Consider the following 8,474-nt stretch of genomic DNA (forward strand, 5'->3'; position numbering starts at 1 on the left):
AACTAAATATGCAACTAAAATAATTAGAGAAAGAACAAATCAAAAATCCCCAATTAAATACCAAATTAGAAATTCTAAAAATTAAAGGAGAAATTAATAAAATTGAAAGCAAAAAAAACCTATTGAATTAATAAATAAAACCAAAAGTTGGTATTATGAAAAACCAATAAAATTGATAAACCGCTGGTCAATTTGATTAAAAAAAAGAAAGAAGAAAACCAAATTTCTAGTATCGTAAATGAAAAAGGTGAACTCACCACTAATGAGGAGGAAATTCAAGTAATAATTTGAAATTATTTTGCCCAACTCTATGCCAATAAATTTGATAATCTAAGTGAAATGGATGAATATTTACAAAAATATAAGTTGTCCAGGTTAAATGAAGAGGAGATTTAATACCTAAACAACCCTATCTCAGAAAAAGAAATTCAACAAGCCATCATTGAACTTCCTAAGAAAAAATCTCCAGGGCCTGATGGATTCACAAATGAATTCTACCAAACATTTAAGGAACAATTGGTTCCAATTCTATATAAACTCTTTGGAAAAATAGGGAAAGATGGAACTCTGCCTAACTCTATGAAACCAATATGGTACTGTTACCTAAACCAGGAAGAGTTAAAACAGAGAAAGAAAATTATAGACCTATCTCCCTGATGAATATAGATGCAAAAATCTTAAATAAAATCTTAGCAAAACAATTACAATGAGTTATCACTAGGATAATACATTATGATCAGGTAGGATTTATTCCAGGAATGCAGGGTTGGTTCAATATTAGGAAAACTGTTAGTATACTCAATTATATCAACAACAAACCTATCAGAAATTATATGATCATATCAATAGATGCTGAAAAAGCTTTTTGACAAAATACAGCATCCATTCCTACTAAAAACACTAGAGAGTGTAGGAATGAATGGACTGTTCCTTAGAATAATTAGCAGTATCTATTTGAAACCATCCACAAGCATTGTATTCAATGGGGAGAAGCTAGAGGCATTCCCAATAAGATCAGGGGTGAAACAAGGGTGCCCATTATTACCACTACGATTCAATATTGTATTAGAAATGTTAGCTTCAGCAATTAGAGAAGAAAAAGAAATTGAAGGAATTAGAATTGGGAAGGAAGAGACAAAACTCTCACTCTTTGCAGATGACATGATGGTCTACCTAGGGAATCCCAAGAAATCATCCAAAAAACTACTGGAAACAATTAGCAATTTTAGCAAAGTTGCAGGTTATAAAATAAACCCTCATAAATCCTCAACTTTTCTATATATGTCTAGCAAGATACAGCAGGAAGAGCTAGAAAGTGAAATCCCATTCAAAGTAACCTCAGACAATATAAAATACTTAGGAGACTATTTGCCAAGACAGACTCAGAATCTTTTTGAAAACAATTATAAACACTTCTCACATAAATTAAATCAGATTTAAATAACTGGGTAAATATCAACTACTCATGGATAGGTAGAGCTAATATTATAAAAATGACAGTTCTACCAAAACTAAACTATCTGTTTAGTGCCCTACCAATCAAAATTCCAAAAAGTTACTTTAACGAGTTAGAAAAAAATGTAAGTAAATTCATATGGAGAATTAAAAAGTCAAAAATTTCCATGAGTTTAATGAAAAAAAGTGCAAAGGAAGGTGGATTAGCCCTACCTGATCTAAAATTATATTATAAAGCATCAAAACTGTTTGGTATTGGCTAAGAAATAGAGTGGTGGACCAGTGGAATAGACTAGGTGTAAAAGCAGGAGATGATTATAGTAATCTGCTCTTTGATAAACCCAAAGAGTCTAGCCATTGGGATAAAAACTCCCTCTTTGATAAAAACTGCTGGGATAATTGGAAGTTAGTATGGAAGAAACTTAGATTAGACCAACACCTAACACCCTTTACCAAGATAAGATCCAAATGGTTACAGGACTTAGACATAACAAAACAACACTATTAGCAAATTAGAAGATCAAGGACTAGTTTACCTGTCAGATCTATGGAAAGGGGAGCAGTTTTATGACTAAGGAAGAGTTGGAGAACATCACCAAAAAGCAATTAGATGATTTCAGTTACATTAAATTAAAAAACTTTTGCACAGATAAAACCACTGTAACCAAGATCAAAAGAAATGTAGTAAATTGGGAAACAATCTTTACAACTAATGATTCTGACAAAGGACTCATTTCTAAAATATACAGAGAACTGAGTCATATTTTTAAAACAAAAAGCCATTCCCCAATTGACAAAAGTCAAAGGATATGCAAAGGCAATTTACAGATGAGAAGATCAAAGCAATCCATAGCCATATGAAAAATTGCTCTAAATCATTAATTATTAAAGAAATGCAAATTAAAGCTTCTCTGAGGTACCACCTCACACCTCTCAGACTGGCCAATATGACCAGAAAGGATAAAGATCATTGTTGGAAGGGTTGTGGGAAATCTGGGACACTATTACACTGTTGGTGGAGCTGTGAACTTATCCAACCTTTCTGGAGAGCTATTTGGAACTATGCCCAAAGGGCAACAAAAATGTGCACACCCTTTGACCCAGCAATACCACTACTGGGTATATATATCCTGAAGAGATGATGAAAAAGGGTAAAAACATCACTTGTACAAAAATATTTACAGCAGCCCTGTTTGTGGTGGCAAAGAATTGGAAATCAAGTAAATGTCCTTCAATTGGGGAATGGCTTAGCAAACTGTGGTATATGTATGTCATGGAACACCATTGTTCTATTAGGAAACCAGGAGGGATGGGAATTCAGGGAAGCCTGGAGGGATTTGCATGAATTGATGCTGAGTGAGATGAGCAGAACCAGAAAAACAATGTATACCCTAACAGCAACATGGGAGTGATGATCAACCTTGAAGGACTCACTCATTCCATCAGTGCAACAATAAGGAGATGTGAAGTTTGAACAAAGTTCAAGGACTATTCCCTTTAATTTAGAAAAAAACAGATATCTTATTGTCTGATCTTGTTACCTCTTAGACTTTTTGTCTCTTCTTTAAGGAGATGATTTCTCTCTCATCACACTCAATTTGGATCAAGGTACAACATGGAAACAAAGTGAAGACTGACAGATTGCTTTCTGTGGGGGGGTGGGGGAGGGAAGTAAGATGGGGGGAAAATTGTAAAACTCAATATCTTTAATAAAAATAAATTAAAAAAAGAAAAGAGTACAAGCCAAGACCAAAGTGGAGGGAATATTGGTTCAGGATCTTCTGTTTGCAGATGATTGTGCCCTCAATGTAGTCTCTGAAGCTGAGATGCAACGAAGTATGGATTGATTTTCTGTTGCTTGTGCTCATTTTGGTCTAACAATAAACACCAAGAAAATACACATGCTCCATCAGTCAGCACCACACCATCCACATGTGGAACCATCAATTACAGCAAATGGAGAGGCTTTGGGTACTGTGGACAAGTTCACTTACGTTGGCAGTATCCTTTCCGGAAAGATGCACATTGATAATGATGTTGACACACGCATCACCAGCGCTAGCTCAGTATTTGGGAGACTCTGAAAGAAAGTATGGGAGGAAGAGGTATTAGACTGACACCAAACTGAAGGTCTACAAAACTATTGTGTTGACCTCATTGCTATATGCCTGTGAAACCTGGACAATCTACCAGTGCCATATCAGGAAACTGAATGGCTTCCATTTAAATTGTCTTTGCAAGATTCTCAAGATTACCTGGCAGGAGAAGATACCAGACACTGAGATCCTTTCTCAAGTTAAACTGTGTAACATTCCAACATTACTATAGAGAGTGCAACTATGATGGGTTGGACATGTTAGAATACCAGAAGTACATTTGCCAAAAAAAACCATTTTATGGAGAATTCACACAGGACAAGTATTCACAAGGGGGTCAGAAAAAGTGATAATGAGACACCCTGAAGGTCTCATTGAAGAACTTTAGAATTTATTGTACAGCATGGGAGTCACTGGCACAGGACCACCCAGCATGATGTGCCCTCATTGGTGAGGGTGCTGCATTCTATGAGGAAGGTAGAATTGAAGCAGCTTAAAAGAAATGTGAAATATCTAAGTTTAGAGAACCTACCCCAGGTATTCACATGGACTAATTGGGCCCAACCTGTGGTAGACCACAGTTGGACACATTGTAATTTGTCCCAAACATAGTGATGTCATTTTGACCTTCTCCAATAATGAAGGACAAGAACCAAGAACCATTCTCTATTCATCCCATTATCTTGTTTTGACAGGCTGACAGATCATACTTGGTTCTGGAATTTGTGCCTAATGTTAGACTCAGGCTTCTATAGGAACTTCTGGGTTTTTAGCTTTGCTTCCTGGTGACTAAACACAAATTTTGCTTTTGGTTCTTTCTTTGTCTCCTATATTCTGTCGTAAACTCCTTACTGGGAATCTGACAAACTCTAATGACATACTGTTGATTGTATTGATATGTAGCTTCTTTTAAGATGCCAGCTACTTCTCTTTTTAGGTGAAATCTGGACCCTTTTCTCCTCTGTCTTCTGCTCTGGCTTATCAAGTCTGATCCTGTCTCCATTGAGGATACCTAGTGATGACCTCTGTGACTTGGTCTGATTACCCTGGTTCAGCCATAGTAATGGAAAGGGTGGGAGCCAGACCCAACCCAAAGTCCCTTAATCCTGAGGAGACTGAAAGATAAGAGTTCTGTCAATTTGCCTATGCTGCAACAGAAGAGATCCATGTGGAAGATAATACTATACATTAAAATTCCATTAACATGATAGGAGGGCACAAAATTGTGGTAAAATCCCAAAGTTTTCTAATGAACTCAGGTTGATGAAAAAAGCTAAGATCAACAAAAAGGATTTTATTTTTATTGGGGGTGGGGGGAAGATCAGGGTCAAAGAAAGAATAAGTCTACTTTCAAAGTAGAAAAGATGATAATGAATGATGGAGAGAAAGAAGAGCTGCTTTGTACAAATGTACATAATAGAGATTTATGGTGTGATACTATTCATAGTGTTCTTAACAGATCATCATCAATCAGTGCAGAAGCCAGTGACTGCTGACCACAAGTTGAAGTCAATCAGTCCCTAGCTGAAATTCCAGCTGAAGAAGAGGTTTTGAATGTCATTTGAATGCCAACACTATCTCTTTTTCTGTTCTTCTGAATTGTACATAATAGAAGAGATTGCAATCTTGGGGAATGTGATAATGGGAGTAAAATAATTGTTCACAAATGGGTTTTCATGGTGAGTCCTACTACAATGAATGATCATTTTATTTTTGATTAATATAGATCTAAATACTTCATATATATATATATTTATTTTTTCACATTACTTCAATAGTCTTGTTGCAAAAGTAAACATACCCCCCAAAAAAGAGAAACCTCAAGAAAAATAAAGTGAGAGAAAAAATGGATAGCATTCTTTATCATAAGTCCATCAGAGAAATTTCTTCAATATTTTTTCCCACAGTGGCTATTATTAGCTTTATTTTTTCAATCCCATTCCTCCCAATTTCCGTTCATTCTATCCTCGCTCCTTTCATCTCGTGCCTCCTCAAAAGTGTGTTAAATCTGACTACCATCTCCCATGATCTTCTCTTCTATCACTTACATTCCCCTTCCCCTCCCCCTATCCCCTTTCTCCCATCCTTTTCCTCTCCTATTTTTCCTCTAGGGTAAGGTAGATTTCTGTACCCTATTGAGTGTGTATGTTATTTTCTCTCTGAGCCATTTCTGATGAGAATGAAGGCTCCCTCATTCCTCCCTCACCTTCCCACCTCCTTCTCCAATGAAAAAGCTTTTTCTTGTCTCTTTTATGTGAAATAATTTTGCCCATTCCAACTCTCCTTTCCCTTTCTCCCAGTGCATTCCTTTTTTTTAACTCATTGACTCCCTCTTTATAATATATTACACCTTTATATTCAGCTCCCTCCCATGCCTTTTCTAAATAAGCTCGTTCTAACTGCTCTAGTAAATGAGAAGGTTCATATGAGTTATCAGTATCTTCTTCCCATACAGGAATAACCACAGTTCAACATCATTAAGTTCCTCATAATTTACCCTTCCCATCCACCCTCTCTATGGTTCACCTGAGTCCTGTATTTGGAGATCAAACTTTCTGTTCAGCTCAGGTCATTTCAATAGGAAAATTTGAAAGTCCCCTATTTCATTGAATATCCATCTTTTCCCCTGAAAGAGGATATTCAGTTTTGCTGAGTAGTTGATTCTCAGTTGTAGACTAAGTTCTTTTGACTTCTGGTATATCATATTTTAAAACCTATGAGCCTTTAATGTGGAAGCTGTTAAATTCTGTGTAATCCTGATTGTAACTCCATGATATTTGAATTGTTTCTTTCTGACTGCTTGTAACATTTCCCTCTTGACTTGGAAGTTCTGGAATTTGGCTATAATATTCCTGGGAATTTTTATTTTGGGATCTCTTTCAGGAGGTGATTGGTGGATTCCTTCAATTTTTATTTTATCCTCTAAGTAGAGGATGTAAGGGCAATTTTCCTGGAGAATTTCTTAAAAAATGAAGTCTAGGCTCTTCTCCTGGGCGTGACCACTGAGGCCTGTGCTGAACTGGGCTCCATGCTCACTCTGGTGTGGCAGAGTTTCCCATTAACCTTCCAAGTTGTCCTTGGAAATCCTGGAAACCATCCCTGGAAAGCCATGGACCCAGGGACCCAAGTGCCTCATGGGCTGTTCCAGGATGGCTGGAGCTGGTTCACTCCAGTGTGGTCTGGACCACGCTGTGGTTCTTTCTAACACAGGTGTAACAGACTTTTCCCGTAGATCTTCCAAGGTGTCTTGGGTCAGAAAATTGTTTCATTCAGTCTTTCTGTGGGTTCTGTCACTCTAGAATTTGGAGTGGTCTGGGGGAGAGCTGCTAGGATTTCCTACCTTCACTCATCACCTTGATCTAAGTACTTCTTTTGCCCATTTATCATTACTTGATAGGCAAATCATGCTACAAATGTCATTACTTTTGTTGAATAAGACATTATATGCTATTTATGCTTAGCTATCACTAGTTAAAGTTCTTTAATAAAAATTCTTATGCCTGGATCATGTCTTTTTATTTTATTTTATTTTTTATTTATTTCTTTAAGGCAATGGGGTTAAATGACTTGCCCAAGGCTACATGACTAGGTAATTATTAAGTGTCTGATGCTGGGGCAGCTAGGTGGCGTAGTGGATAAAGCACTGGCCTTGGAGTCAGGGGTACCTGGGTTCAAATCTGGTCTCAGACACTTAATAATTACCTAGCTGTGTGGCCTTGGGCAAGCCACTTAACCCCATTTACCTTGCAAAAACCTAAAAAAAAAAAGTGTCTGATGCTGCATTTGAACTCAGGTCCTCCTGACTCCAGAGCCATTGCTCTATTTACTATGCCATATAGCTGCCCTGATCATGTCTTTTGATTACTATACTTCCTATTTCTAAATCTGCCATGTCTCAATTTATTTTACAGATAATATTCCAACTTGTATTAAGAAGCAAAACTTGTAAGATTATAAACATCCATGAGGTCAGGGAACAGGTCTTATTTACATTTTGCATTGCTTACTCCCAGAACCTAGTTTGGGGCTATACATTCTTCAGGTATATTACCTAAGTTATTAATAAAGGGAAAGTATGCTTATTTTTCAGAGTTAAAGAATTAGTTCTGCTCTTTCTAAATAAGTCTGACTTTTTTAAAATTAAAAAAAGAATAAAAGCATTTTTAATCAAAACAGTAATAAAAATAAACCAGACTTACTTGTCTACTTTTATTTATTTCCTTTCAATGGTAGCTGAAGACTATGTAGAAGAACCACTAGGTACTACTCTTGATAAATCTGATAAATTACTGGCTAATTTTTTGCTTTTGTTTATATGACCACTAATTAATGGGTAGTGAAGTGGCACAAGTGGATAGAGCACTGGCCTTGGAGTCAGGAGGACCAGGTTTGAATCTAGCCTCAGACACTTGACACTTACTAGATGTGTGACCTTGGGCAAGTCACATAACCCTGATTGCCTCACATCCAGGGCCATCTCTAGTCATCCTGATTCATTTCTGACCATTGGACCCAGATACTCTAGAGGAGAAAGTGAGGCTGACACAATTCACTCATTTCCACTTTAAGTGCTTGTCATAGTCTTCTATGAGAATGAAGGACAAAACATTATTGTTATTATATAATAGAGATTTGTGGTGTGATATAAAAGCCTCTTTTTTGTTCTTTTTATAAAGAAATATTCATATTTTTTATATATGTCAAGTTTATAATATTAAAAAAGATTTTAGATGACATATTAAAAAGATGAAAGCAAGGGAAGTTAATGGAGGACAAATACAAAATTGTGGTGAAAAGCCAAAGCTTTCGAATGAACTCAGGCTGATGAGGAAAACAAAGGTCAAAAAAAAAAAGGATTTTGGGGTGTCTAGGTGGCACAGTGGATAGAGCACTCACTGGCCCTGGAGTCAGGATTACCTGAGT

Source organism: Macrotis lagotis, chromosome 5, assembly GCF_037893015.1.
Source record: "Macrotis lagotis isolate mMagLag1 chromosome 5, bilby.v1.9.chrom.fasta, whole genome shotgun sequence".
Taxonomy (NCBI): domain Eukaryota; kingdom Metazoa; phylum Chordata; class Mammalia; order Peramelemorphia; family Peramelidae; genus Macrotis; species Macrotis lagotis.